Source organism: Hyperoodon ampullatus (genome assembly GCF_949752795.1).
Source record: "Hyperoodon ampullatus genome assembly, chromosome: 15".
In the NCBI taxonomy this organism is placed as follows: domain Eukaryota; kingdom Metazoa; phylum Chordata; class Mammalia; order Artiodactyla; family Ziphiidae; genus Hyperoodon; species Hyperoodon ampullatus.
Window position 1 is genome coordinate 77079109 of NC_136928.1, and position 27742 is coordinate 77106850.

Below are 27742 nucleotides of genomic sequence, written 5' to 3' on the forward strand. Positions count from 1 at the left end.
GAAATGTTTAACAAAGACCTAGAAGAATTAAAGAACAAACAGAGATGAACAATACAATAACTGAAATGAAAAATACATTAGAAGGAATCAATAGCAGAATAACTGAGGCAGAAGAACAGATAAGTGATCTGGAAGACAGAATGGTGGAATTCACTGCCACGGAATAGAATAAAGAAAAAAGAATGAAAAGAAATGAAGACAGCCTAAAAGACTTCTGGGACAACATTAAATGAAACAACATTCGCATTATAGGGGTCCCGGAAGGAAAAGAGAGAGAGAAAGGACCCGAGAAAATATTTGAAGAGATTATAGTCGAAAACTTCCCTAACATGGGAAAGGAAATAGCCACCCAAGTCCAGGAAGCGCAGAGGGTCCCAGGCAGGATAAACCCAAGGAGAAACATGCTGAAACACATAGTAATCAAATTGACAAAAATTAAAGACAAAGAAAAATTATTAAAAGCAACAAGGGAAAAACAACAAATAACATACAAGGGAACTCCCATAAGGTTAACAGCTGATTTCTCAGCAGAAACTCTACAAGCCAGAAGGGATATATTTAAAGTGATGAAAGGGAAGAACCTACAACCAAGATTACTCTACTCGGCAAGGATCTCATTCAGATTCAACAGAGAAATCAAAAGCTTTACAGACAAGCAAAAGCTAAAAGAATTCAGCACCACAAAACCAGCTCTACAACAAATGCTAAAGGAACGTCTTTAAGTGGAAAACACAAGAGAAGAAAAGGACCTATGAAAACAAACCCCAGACAATTAAGAAAATGGTAATAGGAACATACATATCAATAATTACCTTAAATGTGAATGGATTAAATGCTCCAACCAAAAGACACAAGCTGGCTGAGTGGATACAAAAACAAGACCCATATATATGCTGTCTACAAGAGACCCAGTTCAGAACTAGGGACACATACAGACTGAAAGTGAGGGAATGGAAAAAGATATTCCATGCAAATGGAAATCAAAAGAAAGCTGGAGTAGCCATACTCCTATCAGATAAAATAGACTTTAAAATAAAGAATGTTACAAGACACAAGGAAGGACACTACATAATGAAGAAGGGATCAATCCAAGAAGAAGATATAACAATTATAAATATTTATGCACCCAACATAGGAGCACCTCAATACATAAGGCAAATGCTAACAGCTATAAAAGAGGAAATCGATGGTAATGCAATAATAGTGGGGGACTTTAACACCTCACTTACACCAATGGATAGATCATCCAGACAGAAAATTAATAAGGAAGCAAAAGCTTTAAATTACACAATAGACCAGATAGATTTAATTGATATTTATAGGACATTCCATCTGAAAACAGCAGATTACACTTTCTTCTCAAGTGCACACAAACATTCTCCAGGATAGATCACATCTTAGGTCACAAATCAAGCCCTGGTAAATTTTAGAAGATTGAAATCATATCAAGCATCTTTCCCTAAAAAACGCTATGAGATTAGAAATAAATGACAGGGGAAAAAACGCAAACACACGGAGGCTAAACAATATGTTACTAAATAACCAAGAGACCACTGAAGAAATCAACAAAGACGAAATCAAAAAATACCTAGAGACAAATGACAACGAAAATTGATGATCCAAAACTTATGGGATGCAGCGAAAGCAGTTGTAAGAGGTATGACAACACAATCCTATCTCAAGAAACAAGAAAAATCTCAAATAAACAATCTAATCTTACACCTAAAGGAACTAGAGAAAGAAGAACAAACAAAACCCAAAGTTAGTAGAAGGAAAGAAACCATAAAGATCGGAGCAGAAATAAATGAAATAGAAACAAAGAAAACAATAACAACGATCAATAAAACTAAAAGCTGGTTCTTTGAGAAGATAAACAAAATTGCTAAACGTTTAGCCAGACACATCAAGAAAAAGAGGGAGAGAACTCAAATCAATAAAATTAGAAATGAAAAAGGAGAAGTTACAACGGACACTGCAGAAATACAAAGCATCATAAGAGACTACTACCAGCAACTCTATGCCAATAAAATGGACAACCTGGAAGAAATGGACAAATTCTTAGAAAGGTATAACCTTCCAAGACTGAACCAGGAAGAAATAGAAAATATGAACAGACCAGTCACAAGTAATGAAATAGAAACTGTGATTAAAAATCTTCCAACTAACAAAAGCCCAGGACAGATGGCTTCACAGGTGAATTCTATCTAACATTTAGAGAAGAGCTAACACCCATTCTTCTCAAACTCTTCCAAAATATAGCAGAGGGAGGAACACTTCCAAACTCCTTCTACAAGGCCACCATCACCCTGATACCAAAACCAGGCAAAGATACTACAAAAAAAGAAAATTACAGACCAATATCATTGATGAATATAGATACAAAAATCCTCAACAAAATACTAGCAAACAGAATCCAACAACACATTAAAAGGATCATACACCATGATCAAGTGGGATTTATCTCAGGGATGCGGGATTCTTCAATATATGTAAATCAATGTGATACACCATATTAACGAATTGAAGAATAAAAACCATATGATCATCTCAAAAGATGCAGAAAAAGCTTTTGACAAAATTCAACACCCATTTATGATAAAAACCTTCCATAAAGTGGGCATAGAGGGAACCTACCTCAACATAATAAAGACCATATATGACAAACCCACAGCAAACATCATTCTCAATGATGAAAAACTGAAACCATTTCCTCTAAGGTCAGGAAAAAGACAAGGATGTCCACTCTTGCAACTATTATTCAACATAGTTTTGGAAGTCCTAGCCATGGCAATCAGAAAAGAAAAAGAAATAAAAGGAATATAAATTGGAAAAGAAGAAGTAAAACTGTCACTGTTTGTGGATGACATGATACTCTACATAGATAATCCTAAAGATGCCATCAGAAAACTACTAGAGCTAATCAATGAATTTGGTAAAGTTGTAGGCTACAAAATTAATGCACAGAAATCTCTTGCATTCCTATATGCTAACACAAAAGATCAGAAAGAGAAATTAAGGAAACACTCCCATTCACCATTGCAACAAAAAGAATAAAATACCTAGGAATAAACCTACCTAAGGAGGTAAAAGACCTGCACTCAGAAAACTATAAGACACTGATGAAAGAAATCAAAGATGACCCAAACAGATGGAGAGATATACCATGTTATTGGATTGGAATTATCAATATTGTGAAAATGAGTACACTACCCAAAGCAATCTACCAATTCAGTGTGATCCCTATCCTTAGTAATCCCTAAATTACTAATGACGTTTTTTACAGAACTAGAACAAAAAATCTTAAAATTTGTATGGAGGCACAAAAGACCCCAAATAGCCAAAGCAATCTTGAGGGAAAGAAACAGAGCTGGAGGAATCAGACTCCCTGACTTCAGACTATACTACAAAGCTACAGTAATCAAGACAGTGTGGTACTGGCACAAAAACAGAAATATAGACCAATGGAACAGGATAGAAAACCCAGAGATAAACCCATGCACCTATGGTTAACTAATCTATGACAAAGGAGGCAAGGATACACAATGGAGAAAAGACAGTCTCTTCAATAAGTGGTGCTGGGAAAACTGGACAGCTACATGTAAAAGAATGAAATTAGAACACTCCCTAACACCATACACAAAAATAAACTCAAAGTGGATTAAAGATCTAAATGTAAGACCGGACACTATAAAACTCTTAGAGGAAAACATAGGAAGAACACTCTCTGACATAAATCACAGCAAGATCTTTTTTGACCCACCTCCTAGAGTAATGGAAATAAAAATAAACAAATGGTACCTAATGAAACTTAAAAGCTTTTGCACAGCAAAGGAAACTATAAAAAATGAAAAGACAACCCTCAGAATGGGAGAAAATATTTGCCAATGAATCAACGGACACAGGATTAATCTCCAAAATATATAAACAGCTCATGCAGCTCAATATTAAAAAAGCAAGCAACCCAATCCAAAAATGGGCAGAAGACCTAAATAGACATTTCTCCAAAGAAGACATACAGATGGCCAAGAGGCACATGAAAAGATGCACAACATCATTAACTGTTAGAGAAATGCAAATGAAAACTACCGTGAGGTTTCACCTCACACCGGTTAGAATGGGCATCATCAGAAAATCTACAAACAACAAATGCTGGAGAGGGTGTGGAGAAAAGGGACCCCTCTTGCACTGTTGGTGGGAATGTATATTGATACAGCCACTATGGAGAACAGTACGGAGGTTCCTTAAAAAACTAAAAACAGAATTACCATATGACCCAGCAATCCCACTACTGGGCATATACCTAGAGAAAACCATAATTCAAAAAGACACATGCACCCTAATGTTCATTGCGGCTCTATTTACAATAGCCAGGTCATGGAAGCAACCTAACTGCCCATTGACAGATGAATGGATAAAGAAGATGTGGTACATATATACAATGGAATATTACTCAGCCATAAAAAGGAACAAAATTGGGTCATTTGTAGAGATGTGGATGGACTTAGAGACTGTCATACAGAGTGAAGTAAGTTAGAAAGAGAAAACAAATATCATATATTAACGCATATATGTGGAATCTAGAAAAATGTACAGATGAACTGGTGTGCAGGGCAGAAATAGAGATACAGATGGAAAGAACAAACATATGGACACCAAGGGGGGAAAGTGTGGGGGGGGATGAATTGGGAGATTAGGATTGACATATATGCACTAATAGGTATAAAATAGGTAACTAATAAGAACCTGCAGTACAAAAAAATAAATAAATAATTTTTTTAAAAGGAAAAAAATAAAAAGAACAGGGAGTAACACTTAGAGATCTGATGCTGCTCACGCATTCCCAAACCAAGACTTGGAAGTCTGTTCGTGCTGCTGAGTTCTTGGAAGTCGAGTTTCGGTTGGTACTGGATCCACCAGAGAAGGGTCTTCTCAACTAGAGCTGCTGCTGTTCGAAAAGATTCTTCTTCCTGCCAGCCTGCTAGAGCCCAGAATCGGCTCCACTCCTGTGCCGCTACGAGAGTCAGCAGCAGCTGCCACCTTGTCCCAGGGGGGAGCAGAATCCTCTCTTTCTTCCACCCTCCGGTCAGGCTCCCACCAGCGTCTCCTATTGGCAGAAGCAGACAGAAAGCCCGCCTCCAAGGGAAACTAACAAATGTAGTTTGCAGGCTTCCAGCTTTAAACAGGTGGGTATAGAACTAGGAAACAAGAGGTAAATATCAGGCACAGACCCGTTGCTACCTGAGGGAAAGAACTCCAGAGTCATACAAGCGAAGGTTGGCCTCCCCACCTTTCTCTGCTGTTCCACAATGAAATGAGACCCTCATGAGTCCAGGAGTTTCTCCAAGGTTGGTCTTAAATACGGATGGTCAGCTACTTCTCTTTTCTTAATCCACTTTAGAAACAAGAGAATGTTTAATTGGGTTAAAAGTTGCAGATTCCTTTTTTTGTTGAGAGTTCTCAAATTATCCCAAATCGGTGTGATTATAAAATTTGCAAAACAAACATACAAACAAAAAAACTTGGAAAGAGGCCAGTCCAAGTAGGATCATAGAAGCTTGAGCTATAAAGGTGCTGAGCTATCAGTAAGATACCTCCACCCTTTGGTTTGCTGATAGGAAGACCAGATGCCACAAAGGGCTTGGGACTTCCCCCAGGTGACTCGACTTAGACCACTGAAGCCCGCTCTGATTGCTCAGGCTGGAGGTGCCCTGCATTGCACTCTGTCTGTGGCTGGCAAGCTTGTCTTTCAATGACAAAGACAAGAGATGGTCTTGGCTTTGTTCCTTGTCATTTCTTACACATCCTTTTCATCTCCCCAGTGAATAAAAATAGTAAGGAGAATAATTCATTTTCCATATGGTATAGTTTATAAGGCATTTTTACTTCTTTTATCTCCACTGATCCCAAAGAGAACCTTGTAGACTAAAATCCAGGGCAATTATTCTCATCTCTGCATGTGTGACGCACAGCAAGGGGAAGTGACTTGCTCAAGAACACACAGCCGAGGACCTGCTATCCAGTCAACGCCCAGAAAATGCCTGTTGAATAAGTTAACAGATGAAAATCTGAATGCACCATGGTCATCATTCATAAAAAGCAGGGCTGGAAGATGTATTAGTTCAACAAGAGGAAGAGTTTGTTAGGAGAGAAACAAATGGAGGTGTGAGGAGATGGAACTTGGGAGGATAATGTTTGCGTCTACGGGTGGGAAGGCGGAGGAGGGGGGCTCCTAGAATCCACAGACAACTGAACATCAGCATATTTTAAGATGGCGCAGGAGGAAGATTCTAATTACAGAAACCCCCTAAAAACTGGCTGCTGCTTCTAGAACCCTCTCTTCTTGCCCATCGCCCTGTACAGTCATGAACTCTTCCAGGTCTGGGAATATCAGGCTCAGTCCAAACGCTCAGGATCCCTCCAGGCTTCCGGACTGTCTAGGGTCCATTGCCCTTATCACCCCTTGTCCTCCCCATTTCCTACCCTCACCAACCTGCCCTTTTCTCACCCCTGAGTCTCATGGCTTCTACCCTTCCAGGCTCCCCACCCCCCATCGTTACAGAAACAGACAGAGCCTCCTGACCATATTTCCCCATTCCTAAATCCAGGGTGACATTCCAGGCAAACCACCACGTCGGTCCCTTTCTGTCGCTGTTTAGGGCCCGCTTTATGCTGACTCCATTGCACTTGTTCTGAGACAAGGGGGAAGATGTGCAGTCTATTACCCTTATAAACAGGCTCCTTTCTTCCTCTTTCTGCCATTTAAAAGGGCCTTTCTATTTGACTGAACAAGAAAAGGAACTCTAAGAGGGGAATTAACATTGTCCCCATTATATCGTCCAATTAACACTTGTCCCGTCAAAGGCTGAGTAGGAAACCGGGAGCCTTGGTCAATGAGAACTTTTAATCCCTCAGGTAAATGCAAAGTCGCATTGAGCACGATCAAAGGGCAGATCTCAATATATTCTCCCTCCAAGCCCCGTCCCTCCCCCCTCATGCATAGGACTGTATGAGGCTGCTAAGTTCTAGTTTGAATGAGTCTCAACCTCCCTTTGTAGCCATGTTGGGTGAAAGGGTGAGGGATGGTGGATCAGACATTTAAAAACTCACACCAAGGCTCTTAATTACGTTCAAGACAAAGACACCAACACAGACACGGTGAAGTCATGACGACCCAACCATCTTCTTTTTTAAAAACTGATTTCCTCTCTGTAGGTACTAGGTCCAACACCATTATGAACAAAGTAAATTATGCAAATCATTAATCCTTTAGAGTGATGGAATTTGGGGGTCAGTTTCTTCGTTCTATAGAATGCGGGCATTCACTGAGATCTGACCCATGAGAAACTGATGGGCAAATAGAATCGGGACTTCAGCTGGAGGGCAGGGACTCTGCAACACTGTTTTCAGTTCCCTCCATCCTCTATGCTCCTAACATGCTTCTTTTCGCATAGTAGGTGCTTAAAACTTATTTATACATGAAGGTGTCTGAAAACGTGGTTTGCTTAGGGATTAATTTAAGACCCAGATCACTTCAAAAAGATTCCAACTGGTTTACTAAGATGAAAAATTAATACGGGAGAAAAGGAAAAGTAGAATGATAAGCTGATGCTTAGGGTGAGTTAATTCAGAGAATTCCTGCCTAGTTACTACTGATGCTCCCCAGGGCTGATGAGGAGCTTCCTGGCTGCCAATGCAAACAGAAACAACATCAGTGGCAAAATCTATATTGTCCGGAGAATATCTGCTTAAATAAAATTAAGAATAAGAACACAATATAAACAATTCTAATAACCTGGAGCAAACAGGTAACATGGGACGTCTCTCAGGGAGTACGGCAAATTCCTCACCTTCTGGTTACACAGTCTGAAATGGCTTTATAAAATGATACAGAAAGGTATCAAGCGAAGAGGTTATTGCCCGGAGATCCAACTTGGTCAAGTTCTGTGGAGCGACCTGAGCTGCTGAGAGATGCCAGGCAGCCCTTCAGAGGCTGGAGCAATCAGTGGCTGTCTGCAAAGGTAGCTTGGGGTTCAGATCGTTTGGGAACCCCATAAGCTCATAGCAAAAGGTTGGCAGTCTGGCCACACTGCCAAGGCTGGAACCAGGCTGTCCTATGAAGTTTTGACCCACCAGAGCCACTGTGACCAAGAAAACCACACTGATGTGTGACCTAGCCAATCAACATCCACCAAGGCTGTCAGGATCTGAGCATCAGTGCAGATCCAGTTGTGGGGAAGACAGAAGAAGATGGCCCTCGGTACTCCTGATCCATGGGCACACTTGCCACTATCGCTGGCACTGACACCAACTGCTTAGGCATTCTTGCTGTTCCTTCCTCTAAGGGTTTTTACACATGTGGTTCCTTTGGCCCGGAATTCTTTCTCCCCGCTGGGGTCTCTCCCTCATTTCACGAAGACCTCTGTATAAATATCACCTTACTAGAGGACGCCCTGCCCATCCTGTAAAACACAGGACACACGCATTCCCATCCCTCCCTCCCTCCACCCCAGCCTGGCTCTAAGGGGTCCGGAGTCTTTGTCATTAGGGAACATCGTAAATCTCTGTCTACATATTGTCTGCCTGCTTTGGCCTCTCTTTCCCCAGAGTCTATCATACTCTCTGTTTCATTGCAGGTGGGCGTGAAATACTGACTGAATGAATGACGTGAGGAAGAGACTAGCAGTGCACATGGCGGGGTCAGGGTGGGGAAGGCACCTAAGCATTCCGATAGCTAGTTGCCTGGAAGGGGAGATCAGCTGGAGTGAGCATGGCAGGAGGGCCTCCCGGAAGGAAGTCAGTATCAGCTGAGCACTGAGGGGCCGGAAGCACTCTGACACGATCATGGTAATTAGGGTGGCCATATAATTTATCGCCCAAAGTCGGACACTTTGAGAATGAAAGGGGAGTGATTAATAATTGCACCAGGGCAACAAGCATAAAATAGGACTGTCCCAGGCAAACCAGATTTATGGTCACCCTAGTGACGATTAACTAGTAAAAGGGGGACCTCCCATTTGAAAGTGGGCTTGGCTGGGTTGTATTCTGAGGATTACCCTGTAGGGGTCTCTAAGGCCATTCCCCCATGGATAGAAAGGGTCTCTGTTGAAAGGGGTGGACATCCCCATGTCCTTCATCCTAATAAGAGGCAGACCTCACGCAGGACACTCTGACACAGAATCCAAGTCTTGAGTGCAAAGCAGAGGGAATTGCTTTCCGTGAAGCTCAAAGTTCTCCAGGCCTTGCTTTCTCAGGGCCATATTTTGAGTGGGATGAGCTCCTGGGTAGGCACTGAGACAGTGTCCAGGAGGAGAGATGGAACTTTCTAGTACTGGGGAATGATCTGGGTCTCATGTACCAGGCTACCTTGATACAAGTTTTCAATGTTTATTTCCTTATTGTTATCCCAGAGACATTTAGTAAAGTGTCTGATTGTGACAGCCTTGTCCCCTGATAGCTTGGGGAAAAAGTTGTTTGTCCTCAATAGGTCAGAGAAATAAAGAAGAAATGGGCTACCTGTAGGCCAAGAGGTGTCCTCAAAGGGGACGGGAAGGTATCTCTTAAGACAGTGATTTTCAACCTGTTTTCTTAGCACATGAAAAATTAAATCCAATATTCTGAATTCCAGTGTATAAAACTTGATAAAACTGAAGGACTGGAGTTCCATCCGGAGCGGGATGTCAAAGTTTTACCTTCTCTTCCTCTCTCGTTCCCTCCCCACTAAGCATCTTATGGAATCACTAAGTGATGCTCCACTGAGCATGGCTTGAAGACCCCAACCCTACAGAGGTGACTGGCCTGCACAGACCCCAGGCTGCCATTGCAGGGGGCAGCCAGGGCCAAGTGTGGCTTGGATATTTTATTTCATTTTGTTTTGTTTTGTTCTGTTTCATTTCATCTTATTTCATTCATTTCACTTTAGTTGGAGACCCTTCCATGATATCCTGCTAGGTCTGAGAGTGAATCAAGTATAACATCATCAGGAAGCATTACTGGCCAATCCAGACTCACAAAGACCAGAGTCTCATAGACAAACAGTGTCCTGTCCACTGAGTCACCCAACAGCCCACACAAAGACAACCTCTTGTTTTTCGTCTCCTCTGCCCTCCCTGACGGAGCACCCGCTCCCGGAGTTCTCTGAAATCAAAGCCACAAAGATCTTCAGTGTTGAGAGGTGACCACATCTCCCATAACCAGTGGGTGCTGAAACCCAGGGACCAGGGTGAGTCCAGAAAGCATCTAGGGTGCAAAACTCAAGGAGACATCACTCTTAGGGTGGAACCAGTCCCTAGGGGAGCGCTAGGCACCTCACTTGCCTCCCCCCATCCCGACCCTGCTTCCATCTGCCCTGAGAGCTGGCTCCCATCTTCCAGACCTTTCCAAGTGAAGCATCCAGAATTCATTTCCTCGACAGTATTGACCCCTTCTCATTGAATCACCCCGATAAGTTACCATCTAAAGACCTGTCCCCATCAGGGTTGAGTAGAGTAAGCCATCAAGGTAGGAAAAGAACACCCCATCCTATTGCACTCTTAGTAAGAAAGGCACGTCCACATACGCTGGAGTTAATAACAGACCGCCACGTGCACACAGCATCCCGAGGCAACGTGGCCACTGCTGTGCCTGGTCAAGTTCTCTCCATTTCTCTGGGTCTTTAAATGTCATGTAGGAGAGGCCAGGTTGAAGTAGACACTAAACTTTGTGATCCATCCATTTCAAATGCATTAGAATTACCCCAAAGCTGTAAAGAACATTGTCAGCATGAAAGATGGCTTAAGAGAAGACGGAACGTAATTTGGAAACTCAGGTCACTACCATGCCTTTGGGGGTCCACGGTTTTCTAATATGAGCTCTATCTCCACAGCAAAATCAGTAACCGTGGCATAAAAGCAATCAAAGTTACGATCCCCAGCAGTGCTTGTGGTCTTGCACACCTTATCTCTTTTCTGAACCCAAACCCTGGGAGACAGGTGACATGGTGCCATGCGCAGCCAGACTGCCCAGTTTGAATCCCACACCCACCCCTCTCTAGCCGTGTGTCAAGTTACTCCACCTCTGCATGCCTTGGTCTCCCCATTTGTAAAATGGAAATGTAATAGCTCTGAATCCATTGAGTTGTTGGGAGGATTAAACGAATACATATCCATCCATCCATACAGTGGCTGCATATAGATAGAATGTGTGACCATAACACTTACATGTGGTGGCTATTATTTTTATCATCCCCATTTTACAGCTGAGGTCACTGAGGCTCTGAGCCACCCCATCCGTGAGTGGTGGAGCCAGGATTAGATCCGAGGTCCCTCTGACATTGCATGACCCCCATCAGCACTGCATGTGTGAAGCTGGTGTCCACATCTGGTAAGTTTTCTCTTTAGAATCTATACAGGCAGGACGGTCATAATAATTCCACTTTACAGGTAGGAGAGCTGATCCACAGGATGCTGTCACAGGACACTATGGGCCCCGGCTCCTCTGAGCCCCCTCCGCCAGGCCACGCATGTCCAGCTGCTCCCAGAGCTGCCCTGCACTCCTCCTAGAGTGCCTGAATCTGAGCGCCCAGCTCTCCCCCCTCCCAAGTACCGTCACTGTCTCGTGCCATCAGAGCCTCACAGCAGAGCCATGAAGGACACGGGGCCAAAGATGGTCAGCCCCATTTTGCAGATGAAGAAACTGAGGCTAAGCCAGTTAAGGACTCCTGGCCACTCAGGTCCCCTGGCTCCACACTCCAGCCCTTCCCCATCCCCAAGACCAGTCTCCTGCAAACATCCTCTTTCCAGCTCAGAGGGTGGTCCTCATATTCAGGGATGCTGAGAATCCCCACTCTCTCGTGAGGCCTCAAAAAATATTCTGGGGATGTAGAAAACACTCTGAAAACAATCCGTCGAATCCTGCCCTCCTCTTTTACAGATGAGACACCTCTCAGGTAGGCCTGAGGGGACAAGGCCTGACCAAAGTCACACGGGGGGCGGAGGAGGGGGTAAGTCTCTCACCAGAGCCTTTGCCTCCCAGTCTCGAGCGTCCCTGCAAACAATGCTGTCTCCCTCGTCCCTCCCAGACTCCAGGGCACCCCAGATTCTTTCCGGTCCCTCTGTCTCCCCTCACTCCATAAACCAGATCCCCTGTCTCAGAAGAAGGCATGTGCTGGGTCTTCTTCCCCAGGGAATTTGAAGATTTAATCCAATCCCTTGTATCCATTCAGCCAAATATTAGCTGTGTGGCTTTGAGCAAATTACTTAACTTCACTGAGCCTCAAATTCCTCTCATCTAGAAAAAAAGTCACCAATATCCTACTTTGTCTTGAGAATTAGATGTAAAACTGTATGTAGAACATTTAGTAGGTAGTTAGAAAAAGACAGCTGCCTTGTCCCTTTCCTATAATTGTTGATTATAAATTATAATATGGAATAATTATCATTTGTCATCTTGGATCTACTAAGTGTCAGGTACTATTCTATAGGCCAGGGTCCCATGAGGGAACAAGACAGACAGAATTCCTGACCCCATGACACACATATCCTCATGCTGGAGATGTTGTCAGTTATGGAGAGAAAATTTTAAAATATTTTACAATCAAGCAAGGTGAGCTATTGTAGATGGGGCTCTAGTAGATGAAGGGTCAGTGAAGGTCTCTCTGAGGAGGTGACAATTGAGCTGAGACCTGAATAGAGTAAATCTGTGAAGACAAGGGAGAAAAAGGGTCCCCATGCTCACGACCTTCATCACCAGCATGGCCCCTGACACACAGGCACCACATACGCGCAGTTCAGAGCAGAGGCTCGAACCAAACCTGCAGGGATGACCAGGACAGAGGTCTCTTCCGGAGGCTTTGCTTCTGTGTTTTTGCATGAAGGCACCCAGAGTCCCTCCCGGTGTCCCCATGTGTACGAAGCAGGCATGGGGTCCACCCAGCCCAGCATCTGAGGACGGACTCAGCCTTGCTCACACCCCAGACTTGGCAGAGTCGAGCTGTGCCGATTGGCCGATGGAGAGGCGCGCTGGGCTTAATGATCCAAGAATGAAAGCCTGCCAGGAGCCCCGCTGTTCAAGGGATCTATGGCCAGTGACTGGTTTGCCTAAATCCCACCCTAAACCCCAAGGAGCCCCCAGCGCATGCAAAGCCCCAGTGACCGAGCCTTGCACGTCCTGCTTCATTACAGTGCATTGTTTTCCATTTTTTCACCGACCTGTCAGCATAATCTCCCAAGATAGCCCGCAGGTGACGGCAGGGTACCAGACAGATGAGCGTGTGTGTGTGTGCGCTTGTGCATGTGCTTGTGTGTGCAAACACCCCTCCCATTCCTTATCTCTTCCTGTTTCCCCACTGCTTTCTCCATCTTTTTCTTTGAAGTATAGTTGATCTACAGTGTTTCTAGCGTACAGCAAAGTGATCCAGTTATATATATATATATATTTATATTATATTTATATTCTTTTTCAGATTTTTTTCCGTTATAGGTTATTACAAGATATTGAATAAAGTTTCCTGTGCTATACAGTAGATCCTTGTTTTTTATCTGTTTTATAATATAGTAATATGTATCTGTTAACCCCATACTGCCAATTTATCCCTCCCCTCCCCTTTGGTAACCATAAGTTTGTTTTCTATGTCTGTGAGTCTGTTTTGTAAATAAGTTCATTTGTATCATTTTTTAAGATTCCACATATCAGTGACATCATATGATATTTGTCTATCTCTGTCTGACTTACTTTACTTAGTATGATAATCTCTAGGTCCATCCATGTTGCTGCAATGGCATTATTCCATTCTTTTTTATGGCTGAGCAGTATTCCTCTGTGTGTGTGTGTGCGCGCGCGCACGCGTGCACACGTGTGAGTGTGTATGGCATATCTTCTTTATCCATTCATTTGTCGATGGACACTTAGGTTGTGTCCCTGTCTTGCCTATTGTAAATAGTGCTGCTCCATCCTTTAATCATTGTAATCTCTGGCACATAGGATGCCAAAGATAGATCACGGAACATCTCCATTGTTTAACCAGAAAGTGAAAAAGAAAACAGATCACATAGAAGCACCCAGTCGGTGAAAACCCAGAGCAAATCTAAATCATGGTCACCCATGAGCAGCAAGAATTTCTACTCTCCCTACTATTACCCCAACGATTCTTCTGCTGTTAATTTCATTGAGCACGAGTATACATTTTGAATGGGGGAACGATGTGGGCCAGTGGGTATTCTGGGAGGTTCTTGCGGGAGAAGCAGGGCTGGCTCTGGGAGGTAAGCCTGAGAACTGCCCCTGGAAACCCTTGGGTCAAATAGAGAGCATGGCCACCCCTGCCCCACACCTCACTAAGGGTCCGCCCAAGTGGGACATCTCCATGGCCCTCTTTTTCCCAGGATCCAATCCCTTTGTTTTCCTTTGTATTTTGCAGCCTTGGATTATTAATAATAACAATTCAACAAATCCAACTGACATTCATTCAGAAGGCAGTAACATTCATTGATTGGTAGTGATTAATTCAGTGTCATTTAGTGTTTTTGTTGAACAAACCTGTCGTGAGGCATTTCTGAGTCTTGTGGGGCAGAGAGATGGCTCAGACATGGATCTTCACCTCTAAAAGCTCAGCATTCTATGATTCTGTGGAAATTCAACAGTGGACTCTGGTCTGACGCAGGATCATAAAATACTTCCTGAGGGAGGTAGCCTTTAAAATGGACATGAAAGGAAAAAGAACGTGTGAACATGAGTAAAAATACATTCCAGGCAGAAGAAAGCTCAGGGAGAAAAGCCATGAGACAGGACCACACATAAAATATTTTTAGAGGATGGTGCTTAGACCTACTGGCTAGAAAGTAAGAAGTATGATAAGCTGCTGGGGTTAACATATGTGAAATCTTCTTTATAAAGTGCATTAATTTTGCAACTGGTAGGTGTTGTTTAAAGGCTGGAAAGGGTAGCAGGGGCCAAGAGAGAAGCTTCAAGTGCCTGACTCAGAAGTATATTTCTGGTCAATTAGGAGCCATCTCAGGGCTCCAGCAGGAGGCTGGGGGAGGTCACACTATAGCTTGGGAGGGACCTTCTGGAGGCCTGGTGGCGGGTGGACTGGGGAGACATGAGACCAATTTGCAAGTGGTAGCTGATGAAGTCCTGGCCCAGGGCAGGGAAGAGGGATCAGAGGGGCAAGAAATAGTTGTGCGTGGTGCCAAAACCCAGCATCTACCAGAGAGAATGTGGTGGCATCCCCCATGAGAACACGGCTGCAAAATCAGATGGACCCCAATGCTTCCTTCCCCATTTGCCACAGTTGCTATTCATGGGACTTTGGGCAAAGTCTCTGAGCCCCTAGGGTTGTCGCTTGTTGTGAGGATTAAAAGAAAGTTTGTATTTCACTCAGAACAGTGCCCATGTCTGCGAGCTCCCTTTCCTCTCTTTTCACAAATGGGAAAACTAGGAGGGGAATATCTTTGCCCAAAGGTGTACGACTAGGTGTGTTCGTGGGTTCAGCAATCACCCTCCTGCCTTTGCGTTTCCAAGCCTGGTTGACACGCCTTCTGTTACATACCAAACGCAGATTCTCATTAGCAAATCTTGAAAAAAATGAATCAAAAAGTAACAGAATCTATGAGTCATTTACATTCTGAACTTACTCCTATTAGATCTTGCGGCAGAAAGGAAACTGAAAAAAATATGCTAGGAACAAATCTATTCTGGGTTGAAGAGTCTTAGGTACTATGTGAGGGACCAGTGGCTTGAATGTGTTTTTGTCACTGTGACTGGCTGCTGATGCCATGCCCCGGTATGATGCAGGAAGCCAGCTAGACACTTCCAGACAGCCGCTATTCAGACACAGGGCAGCCAACCAGTCCCACAGGCTCCTTGAGATCTCCCGGGGAATCGATGTTTCCTTCGTAGGACCCCGAGTGGGTCTCTGAGTTTGTCAAGAAAGAGCTCTCTTTTGTCAGCCAGGCTTACAAAATAACAGGGCAGTCCCTCCACCCAGGAAAATATGCATGGTGCCAGCAGGAAATCAAAGGACAACCGAGGTCACTGGCTTGGAAGGCCAAGGGCTGACCTTGAGTGTAAACAACCAGAAGCTGGACGGATGGGAATCTTAGCTCCTCAGCCTCTTAATAGTGTGATCTTGAGCAGGTTGTACCACATTGCAGAGCTTCAGTTTCCTCATCTGCAAAATGGGCATGATAGTACCTCCTCAAGGGCTGTTTGGAAGATTAAAGGAAATAGTAGATTCAAAAGTGTTTTGGACAGGGAGATCAGCTCGGTGCTTTGTGACCACCTAGAGGGGTGGGATAGGGAGGGTGGGAGGGAGATGAAAGAGGGAGGAGATACAGGGACATATGTATATGTGTAGCTGATTCACTTTGTTATAAAGCAGAAACTAACACACCATTGTAGGGCAATTATACTCCAATAAAGATGTTTAAAAAAAAAAAAAGTGCTTTGGAAATTTTAAAATGTTGCCCCTACAAGAGACCTTACCTTGACGACAACTGGCTCTTTGGAATACCAGCCTTTTAGTAGTGGTCCCCCTGCCCCCCACTAAACTGTCCAGGGCTGGCACATCGAGGGAGAGGAGGGCTGGAATTCCAGTGGTCCTCGCACCATGTTGCCCCTCCCTCCCTAGCCACCCAGGCATTCCGTGTCTCCACCACTGTCCCAGACACGTGCTCTTGAGTAAGTCTCTGAGCATCCCTCTCCTCACCTATATAAAGGGGCCCACTATGTCGGATCTGTCCACCAGGGAGGTTGTGGCCATGACCTTTCAGAAGATGCACGTGTGCCTAGCACACATCACATGCTAGAACATAACCCCTGCCCCAGCCTTCCCTATGAACCACGTGCACTCAGGCGAGTTGTGACCACTCTGAGCCTCAGTTTCATCTTCCATACGTGGATATTAGAAGTACTCAATGCTTTGCAGCCACATAAGAAACAAATAACCTGATAAACCAAGGGCTTAGCCCATCTCTGCAGTGTGGTGGGTGTTTTTTAAGTGGTGACTTCCTTCTCTCTCCCCTCTCAGTCCTGTCCCCTACTCTGCCCCCAGGATGCTTTCAATCCTTAAATGGCTTCCCCAAATCCTTGGTAAACTAAAAGTCCACCTGACAAAGTTCTTCAATCTCCTTTGTCTAGGATTTAATCCTGTCCCAACTGGTAAAAAGCTATGGCTAGAAACTGTTCTCCTGCTTCTATAAAAAAGCTGAAATACCCAGCTGGTAAGTGACTTGAGAGGGACCTTTCTACTGTCTTACGTCAGAGGTTAAGACATTACAAGTCACATCTGGTCCTTAAGGCCCCAGGCTTAGAAGCCCAGAAAAAAATATCAGCGCACACCTAAAACCCTAAATAATTACAGGATAAAAGGAAATCTTCTCCTCGTGTATAACCTAGCTGTATTTTAGGAAGTAGATTCTGATCTGTCCTTCCATGAGTAGAGCAGCATGAAAGGTTGAGTGACTTACCCAACATGAATATTTGCCGAGCGCCCACTACGTGCTGGGCGTGGTACTGAGCACGTGGGATGTCATGGATGAGAAAACAGTAATTGCTGTCCTCATGGAGAAGACCGGCAATGGCATCACAAGAACCAGTGTGACAAATGTCAGGGAAAGCAAGGTACAGAACACCTGGACCTAAACTCATCTTGGGGCATTTGAAGGATGAGGGTTGTGCCGGAAAGAGGCCTAGAAAGGAGGGAAATGTTTCCAGCAGATGGACAGCTGACTGAATTCAGAACCTGAGCTCACCCAGTACAAGGGGCCACTAGTGGGGAGACCAGGCAGCCCCTGGGGACCAACCAAGATGGTGTCTCGAGTCTCTGTGTTTGTGCATGTGTGAGGTCCCCTGGACACTAGAAAGACCACAACCCCCAAAGTCAAGAACAACTCACTGGGATATTTGCACACGTCCAAGGCTGGGTAACTATCCACCACTGTCCCCAGACGGGTAAACAGGGCACTCTGGCCCCTCCCTTGTGGAAGGAGCAGCCAGACAGCTCTCAGAGCCTCCGTTTGCCCCTCCTATCAACACTCCGAGCGAACCCTGCTTGCCAGGCCCAGCTCAGGCAGAGGCTGTGTGCCGGGCAGGGGCGTCAGAGGGGTTACAGCAGGGTCACTAATGGGGAGAAGTGTTTCTTACCAGAACCTTCCACTAAGAGCTCATCGATTATTCATGGCCATTAAGAGGCCTAACTTCCTTCCCAAGGAGGGACCCAGGGCTCAGAGCGCAGTGGCCAGGCCAGGAAAGGAAGCCTGGGGACAGCCCCAGCAGGCAGCACCAAGTCCCCATCGTCGAGGACGCCATGAGCTGGAGGCAGCCTCCAGGGAGCAGGCAGCAGGCAGCGGCCGGGCCACCTCACAGCCTCCCTGGTGGGCACGCACCGAGGCCAGCCCTCTGCCTGCTGGCAGATGTGTGCATCCACTAAATAATTTACACACTCCAGGAAATGGACCGTGGAGATGCCAAAGCCATTAGAGGCCCTGCTGATGGGGGTAGGGGACACGGAAGGGAAGAAAATACGGACGAACAAGCATCCCTGGCCTCCGATGGCTTCAGGGTTGCCAGGCGCGCTCATGCCCGCTTCTCATCTGAGGTCACCACGGCCCCGCAGGCTCTTCATGGTTACCTGCATTTTCCAGGTGAGGAAAACGAGGCTCAGAAAGGGTGAGGAACTCACCACAAGGCTGCACTGCATTTGCATTTGAATTGCATTCAAATCACAACTCAGGCCCGGTCTTCTGATAGTGAGTACATCTTTTTTTTTTTTTTTTTGCCATACGCGGGCCTCTCACTGCTGTGGCCTCTCCCGTTGCGGAGCACAGGCTCCGGACGCGCAGGCTCAGCGGCCATGGCTCACGGGCCCAGCCGCTCCGCGGCATGTGAGATCTTCCCAGACCGGGGCACGAACCCGTGTCCCCTGCATCGGCAGGCGGACTCTCAACCACTGCGCCACCAGGGAAGCCTGTGAGTACAGCTTTTAATCAGAGGGATTTCACTAAGAAATCAAGAGCCTGGTTCCTTTTTCTCAATTCTTATTATCCTCGGGCAGATTCCTGCGTGAGACCAGATCCTTTGCTTCTACCTTCTTGCTGCCGTCTGTACCTGGGCCCAGGTATTCCTGCCTTGTCTGGATCCACTGGAGGGGCTGTAACCTATTGGGACGCAGTTGTTAAAACACTAAGAGTGCACAGGTTGTAACCAATTCTGTCCACGGACAGCCTGAGTTCCTGAGAAAAGGAGGACCTGCCCAAGATCCCATGGAAAGGAAGAGAATGGAATCCAGCAGCCAGGACTTTAGATTCCAGCTCCCTTCCTTTTTCAGGTGCTGCCTCTGGTGTCAGACACCAGGCCTGGCCTCCGGGTGGATATCTAAAACACCCCATTTGGAAGGACAGTTGGTCATGTTTCTGCCCAAAGGATCAATGGCTAGGACCTCTGTGCCTCCAAGGAGCCCAAGAATATCCCCCCCCAGTGCCCCACACAAAACCAGTGCAGCAGGGGCAGTCCCAGATGCCCCCGCACTGAGTTGGATGATAAATATACAGCTCCAGCTGAAAAGCAAGCTCTCTGTCCGACCCCCACAAGGGAAATAAAATGCAACTCCAGGGTAGATGCAGGCGAGTGCAGGCTACAGAGACACGCCCCGGGTTTATCGATCATTTCTCAGAAACTAGGTCAGCGCTGGAGGAGAATGTTGGGGTGTGTGCTTACGTGCGCTCACCCTGCACGCTGTCTCAGGAGGCTCAACTCCCCCAAACCTCACGTGTTAGTTTCTAGGGTTGCTTAGCCAAGGACCACAAGTGGTGGGCCTGAAAACAATGGAAATTATCATCTCGTCGTTCTGAAGATAGGAAGTTCGAAATCAAGGTGTCAGCTGGCCATGCTCACTTCGAAGCCTCTAGGAAGCTTTTCCTGGCCTCACCCCAGCTTCTTGTAGCCACAGGCGTTCCTTCGTTTATGGCAGTGAAACTCCAATCTCTACTTCGTCTTCAGTGAAACTCCAATCTCTACCTCATCTTCCTGTGGCCATCTTCTCTGTGTGTCTCTGTGTCCAAATTTCCCTCTTCTGATAAGGGCATCATATATGGATTAGGGGCCCACCTACACCTGCATGACCTCAACTTAGCTAATGACATCAGCAATGACTCTGTCCCGAGGAAGACCACACTCTAATGTGCTGGGGGTTTGGGCTTTAACATATCTTTCTGAGCAAAATAATTTAACCTGTAACACCACACCAGGTGGGAAAATGTTGATTATAAGGGTTGCACAAGAATCAATTAACGCGGGGCTGCTACGGTGGCACAGTGGTTAAGAATCCACCTGCCAATGCAGGGGACACAGGTTGGAGCCCTGGTCTGGGAAGATCCCACATGCTGTGGAGCAATTAAGCCCGTGCGCCACAACTACTGAGCCCGCGTGCCACAACTACTGAAGCCTGCACGCCTACAGCCCGTGCTTCGCAACAAGAGAAGCCACGACAATGAGAAGCCCATGCACCGCAACGAAGTCACCCCTGCTCACCGCAACTAGAGAAAGCCCGCGCACAGCAATGAAGACACAACACAGCCATAAATAAATAAATAATTCTTTTAAAAAAAAGAATCAATTTACCCAGGTCTCCTCTTCCCACCGCCAGGGACCATGGTAGGCTCTTTGTAGCAGCAGCCTTTGGGCTGAGGAGTGAGGGAGAAAGAAAGCACAGCAGGCAGAGTCTGGAGCAACCACAGGACAAAACCCATCCCATCACCAGCTGCTTCTGAGAAACTTGTTGGCAAATACCTTACTCACACAAGGTTTTCTTTTCCTCAGAATCCAAACGATGATATTCTTTTGATACAGTAAGTATTTACTGAGCAACTACTCTGTGGCAGCCCCTCAGTGGAGCCCTGGAGATACAGGAATTAATAAGATGCTGTCCACTCCCACGTAGAGCTCAAACTCCAGTGGCAAAGCATTTGAGTAAATGGATAGTCACACCATCAAGTGATAAATACTGTAATAAACGGTGTCCTGAATGCCACAGGGTACAAAAGAGCAAGAAGCTGATCTCCAAGTCACCTTTATCATTCACCTTACCAAACTCTACATCCACCCGAAATAGATGTATTGCCTCCAGTAAATACATGCAAATCTGAGTTTTCATTTGGCAATAACAGGTGGCTTACTGAGGAATCGTATGGTACTCTGGGTGGGTAATGAGGCTGGAAAGCTCTCTACCAGAGCCTTCAGCTTTTCACACCATGGAGCCAGAGATGAAAGGGAAGAGTTCAGCCAAGCAGCCTATGGTGGCCCTGAAAACCACCCAAGCAACAGAGCCTTATGGTGCCCTCTTCCCTCTTGGTCACAGCAGGTCCTGGTACCACTAAGAAATTGAAAGCTCTGAAAATCCCTCTATTATTCAGAGCAAACAACCCCCAGGGCACAAGACTGCAGGACCCTGGAGGTGACTATATAAAATGAAGCCTCAGGTTTGAGATTCCATGTCAACCTGTAGGGAAGGACCGCATATAGCAGAGCCCTGGCAATGCCACCCAGGTGACAGCTGTAGCAATGGTCATGTGCGGCAGCCCATCCTATAGGCATTTTTATAGAAGATGACAGCTTTCCTACTGCACAGCCCATATCCCATGGGAGGCAAGGAGCAGCTGGTCAACCACAAAAGGACTTTGATGTCAATATCAATTCTCTAGACCATGAACAGTCAGTTCACAAAATGGGAAACAAAGAGCCAATAAGTGCATGAAAAATGTTCAATCTATCTCAAACTCAAGGAAATGCAATTTAAAGCAGCAATGGGTTAACAATTTGTATTTATTAAAATAGCAAAAAAAGTATGATGATGCTCAGTGCAAGAAAGATGCAATGGAATGAGCTGTATCATTCATTTATGAGGGAGAAAAAGTTAGATCACTCTCTCTGGCAAAAGAAGAAATTTGGCAATCTATACCAAAACCCTTCAAAAATGTAAAGCTTTGTCTCACCTCTAGCAAGCTATCTTATAGAAATAATTCAAATGTGTTTTGTATAGAAAGGTGGTACGCGTAGAGCTACCTAAAACAGAACAAAATAGGAAACAACATAAATGTCCAACAAAATGGGAAAAAATAAGTAAATAATGGTATCTTCAGAAAATGAAATATAAATCCATTAAAAATTACATTTTGAGGCAATTTATTAAATGAGAAAATATTTATGTTAAAAGAGAAAGTGAAAAGAATAGCATAAAACTACATCTCCCATTTGACATTAACTATGTAAATATGGATTTTTAAAAGACTGGAAATAAACACACTAAAACAATAGCAGTGACAGTATGTGGGTGGGATTATAGATTAGATGAAAATTTTTTCTTTTCTATAATTTCCAAATTCTCTTCAGAAACTATAGGTTATTGCTCTACTTTGCAAAATATTTGTAGTCATTTAACTTGTTTTAAAATATATACATGTATGTTAATATGTTTAAATACTCTGACAGGACTCTGTTATAAGCCAAAAGAATATTTATGTAGGTGAAAGAGAAGACAGTGATGACTCCTTCAAATTTGCACTCAATATACCAGACTTCTTTGTATTAAATTGTTGATTGGCATCACCATCTTTCTAAATGTTGCTGAATCAGGGTCAACGAAAATATTGCTTATTTTTCAAGGCCCAACTCAGGTTTTACCTCTTGCTGGAAGACTCCATGAAAACTCAGTCCAAAGAATCTGCATCCTCCTTACAAACCTTTTGGATGTGACATACCATACAATTCAATGATGCCCTGTCATTTTTGTCTCCATTCTGTGTGTATGTGTGCATACTTCCTCCCTTTGCTAGACTTTGAACTCCTGGGAGCAGATGTATCAGTTAGCTATAACTGCATAACAAACCACTCTAAAACTTAGTGACTCAGAATCACAAATCTATGATTTGCCTGGGAGGCTGGAATTGGTTGTTCTTGGCTGAGTTCACTCATGTATCTATGGTTAGCTGCCAGGTTGACTAACTGGTCTAGAGAGGTCTCAGTTGTCACACCTGGTCTCAGCTCCATGTCATCTCTTACCCTCCCACAGGTTAACCTGGGCTTTTGCTCATGGAGGAGGCAAGATTCAAAGGTAGCACGTGACAGTACTCAGGGCCTTTTGAGGCCTGGGCTCAGAATTGGCATACTATCACTTCTGCTATATTTTACTGGCCAAAGCAAATCACAAGGCAAGCCTAGATTCAGGAGATGGGGAAACAGACCCTATTTCTTAATGAGAAGTGCTAAAAAGTTAAATTACATGGATATAGGAAGGAAATAATTGGGGCCATTGTTGCCATGGAGATTCCATTTTGTTCAGTTCTATATTGTGCCTAGTGACTTGTCTCCTGTGTAACATGTGCACCAACCATTTTGCTGATTGTTAACAGTTCCAGCCCCACTTTTTTTGCTCTGTTCTGAATCGCAGGAGGTTGGAAGCCTGGAAACTATATGCAAGCCCAGATTCTCTTGCCAGATGGCTTCAGATTTAGTTCTGCCAATGGGAGGCACTGCCAGGAGATTGAAAGCCAGGAAGAAGAGAGAAACCACTTTGGTTTTGCTACTTTTGCTTCCAGCGGCAGCAAGAGAAGCAGCAGGCGATATGGGGTACAGGGTCTCTGCTCAGGAAACACAGCTCCATTGGTCATCACAGGTGGTAGGGTGTGTGCCAGCAGCACAACACTCATGGGACATGGCTTTGGGAGTGGCAGCAGCGTGTCAGCTGTCTCGGTGGCATGGAACCTGAGGGTTCTGACTCTGGAAGAACAGAAGAGAAGCAGGAGATGGTGGCCTCCCAAGATCCTGTGGTGCCAATGTCTCCTGGCTTCCAGGAAAGCAGCACTTCTGCATCAGTGGCAGCGGTCACTCCGGCAGCTCAGTGACACAAACAGTCATGGGCTCCGGGCAGCTAACTCTCAAAATCGGCAACCCAAGTTTGGTTATCTGGATCTAGTAGACAATGACTAGTAGCTGCATAGGGATAAAACAGTTATTTAAGTTATTATCTGCAGTTGTCTGTGATGAAGTGCTCAGAGATGAAGCTATTGGTGGTGCTGGAAATGATTATGACATTTTGCAACATATGTATATCAAGTCATGATGCTGTATACCTTAAACGTACACTGTGCCGTATGTCAGTTATATCACAATAAAACTGAAAAAAAAATTTTAATAAATAAATCATGTTGCAGTCAGTGGAAGGAAGGGAAGGAGGGAGGGAGGGAGGGGAGGAGGGAAGGAAGGAAGGAAGGAGGGAAGGAAGGAGGGAAGGAGGGAAGGAAGGAGGGAGGGAGGGAAGGAAGGAAGGAGGGAAGGAGGGAGGGAAGGAGGGAAGGAAGGAGGGAGGAAGGAAGGTAGGAAAGAAGGAAAGAAGGAGGGAAGGAAGGAGGGAGGGAGGGCAGGAGGGAGGGAAGGAGGGAAGGAAGGAGAGAAGGAGGAAAGAGGGAGGGAACGGGGAGAAGAATGATTAGGGAAGGTTGGATGGGTGGAGAGATGCTGTTTCTGACTCTACTGGAGAGTTTACATGATAATGACAAGATCATACTTAAATACTTAGCTTAAGACACAACCTGAAAACCAGAAAGCTTCCATGTCACCCCTAAAAGAATCTCCAATTTCTTACATCCTCAGGGTGAATACAGATGAAAGTCAGAACCAAAATTTAATCCTACAAATTGCAGAATAACAATATAAATTGAATTCACAGCCTTGCCAGGTATATGACATTGATTGGGAACAAGTGGAATTCTGAACATTAGAACAAGTAAATTTAGATGGCTTTAGATAAATGTGAGAATCTATATCCAGCAAATACTCTTGGGACTTTTTTTTTTTTTTTTTTTTTTTTTGGTATAAGCACCCTGTCCTTCCATCTGTGAGCAAACCCTGTAACGCAAAATGACGATCACGAGATAATACATAAAATAATTTTAAACTAATAGAATCTTCACGAGAAAAGACTCAAAGAAATTGTAGAGAAAGCAGACTGGGCCTTAAAAAAGTCATCCCATCTAACTCCTTAGTTACAGTTATGTAACCTGAGTCCCAGGGAAGCTATGATCCGAAGCCTAATCCCTTCCCATCGTGCTCTCCAAATGAAAGGGAAGCTGAATGTTTGCAGGCTCAAGCTGAAGTCACTGTACTGGGTCCCCTCAAGGCAGGTTCTCTGATGTTCATTTCTCAGAGAGTCCTCCCTACAAAATATTCCATAGGAATGTGACGTTAGCTTGTCAAAAGGCATTAGTAACTGCTGCAGTTTATTAACATATATTCCAGTGTGGCTTTCTAAAGATTATTCAAAGGTTATAAATTCTGATATAAAGAATTCCCTGGCGGTCCAGTGGTTAGGACTCCAAGCTTCCACTGCAGAGGGCACAGGATCAATCCCTGGCTGGGGAACTAAGACCCCGCAAGCCTTGTGTATATGCCCTTAGAAGGTGGACAAGCACTCTCTGTGGAGAATTACATCATTCAACTTGAACTTTCACAGGGAAGGTTGGACTTGACCATGCAGATGTTTCAGGAACTGAGTAGCTGTTACTTGGATAAAAGCATATGTTTTCTCAACTATCTCCCTGGCACATCATCCTCCACAGGATGCTAAAGCTTCACTTTTTTTTTTTTTTTTTCCTGTACGCGGGCCTCTCACTGTTGTGGCCTCTCCCGTTGCGGAGCACAGGCTCCGGACGCGCAGGCTCAGTGGCCATGGCTCACGGGCCCAGCCGCTCCGCGGCATGTGGGATCTTCCTGGACCGGGACACGAACCCGTGTCCCCTGTATCAGCAGGCAGACTCTCAACCACTGCGCCACCAGGGAAGCCCCTCACTTCTTTTTTTATTTTCTCAGACTCAGTATATTTTCCATGGCAAGATGAGGTAGTGATTCTAGCCACTGCTGAACTTGACATCCCTCACTTACGAACAACCTTCCTGTACCAAGGGGCTGCTGGCGTCTCATGCCTCCATATCAGAAGCCTGGAGGTTGGTATAGCACACTTTGCATGCATGATGTGTTGTATAATGGTTTCCAGACATGCACTATTTAAGTATGAAGAAAATTTTTGGTCAGTCATAAAAGCCTGTAGTTCTAGCCTGGGTCCCAGAGCCCCGATGTAATTTTGCCTTATCCTTCGGAAAGTTAACGCCCAATGGAACCTCATTTACACTAGACTATAAATGACTTACTTGAAATATTAGGTCTGTATTAGGTCTGGGAGGAAGCTTACAGATGAAGTATCACCACAACCATGAAATATACCTACTTGCCACTAAACGGGGCTAGGTGCTATCCCCTGGGCTTCCAAGGATATTTTACAGCATCAGTCACGAAAGTAGCCTTACAGGTAAGGAAAGTACTAGCTTTGTGGTCAAAGGATCTATATGCAGATCTGGTTTAGACCATTTACCAACTCTGTGGCCATGATCTACTTATAGAACCTCAGTTTCCTTGGAGGGATGGCAACACCTGCCTTGAAGGGTTGTTGTAAGGATGAAATAGTGTAGGTAAGGTCTTACTGAAGAGGCTGGCACATAACAGCTACACAAATGGTCCTAAGCATGATTTAAGTTTTGCAAAGACATCAGCATCACTTCCCTTCTGAAGGGTTATTCCAATGGTCTCTTAACTCCGCGTCTGAAGCCCCCTTTCCAGAAACATTCTCCACAGGGGCTCCAGAGCAAGCTTTCTCAATGTCGGTCTGACCAACTCCTTCAGTCAATGGCTCTCAAAGGTCAGCAGGGCGAATTCCAAACAACTTAGCCTGCAGACAAGTTTGGTAATATTACCCCTGCTATCACACCCCGAATACCCCTAAGCTCCAGCTGGGCAGAATGGCTTGGAGTTCCCCGAATACACCAGCTCTCACATAAAGGTCTCCTCTCACCGTATTCCCACTGCCACAGTCACCCCTACCACCACCAATCCACCTCTATCTGGCTTTCTCCAACTTCCACGTCAAGACTCAGCTTGCTCAGCGTCCCAATCCCCGGGAAGCATTTCTGGGACCTTCCAGTCTTTCTGTTCCGAAAAGCGTAGCTCAATTCTAAAACCTATGACGATATAGTGCACTTGTTTATTTACCTAAATCTCTCTCCCGCTAAGTGTGCACTTCTTGGTACAATTTCTGTCTCCTTCCACAAAGTTGGTGCCCAATACTATTAAATACATGCGTGGATGGATGGATGGATGGATGCCTAACTGCAGTTTTGCTGAAAAAGAATTACTTCTTACCCAGCCCACCCCCAACCAGACTAGATATTTTTTCTCAATCCTGCAAACGAAAGGCTACTATTGCTTCTATCATCCATAGTTTCAGAAATGTAAAAATTAATACAAGGAGAGCAAATGTTTCATCCTTAAGGTACCACAGGAATAACATTTGTTAATTTGTATTTGCATTTGAAATTGAAACACAAATTGGCACAAGAACTATTACACATCCCGGCTAATTAATGTTCTAAAAATGAATTATGCAAATCAACCTCAACAGGCCTCAGAAGTTCTTTCCATGTATAATGAACGGCTCGGAACGTGAACCTTGTTTAGGGGCTGATTCTGATGGGATTGTACAGTGGAAAGACTCCTGGCTTGGGAATCCGACTTAGCTCATTCTGTCACTCATCGTGAGGTGGCAGTCTCCCTGGATCTCAGTTTCTTCATCTGTTCATTGGGAATGAGGATGCCTACCTGAGGGAATGAAAGAAATGACTCTTCCAAGGTTGTTGGCTTCAAGGAGCCTCTAAATAGCAGTTTTCTTGAT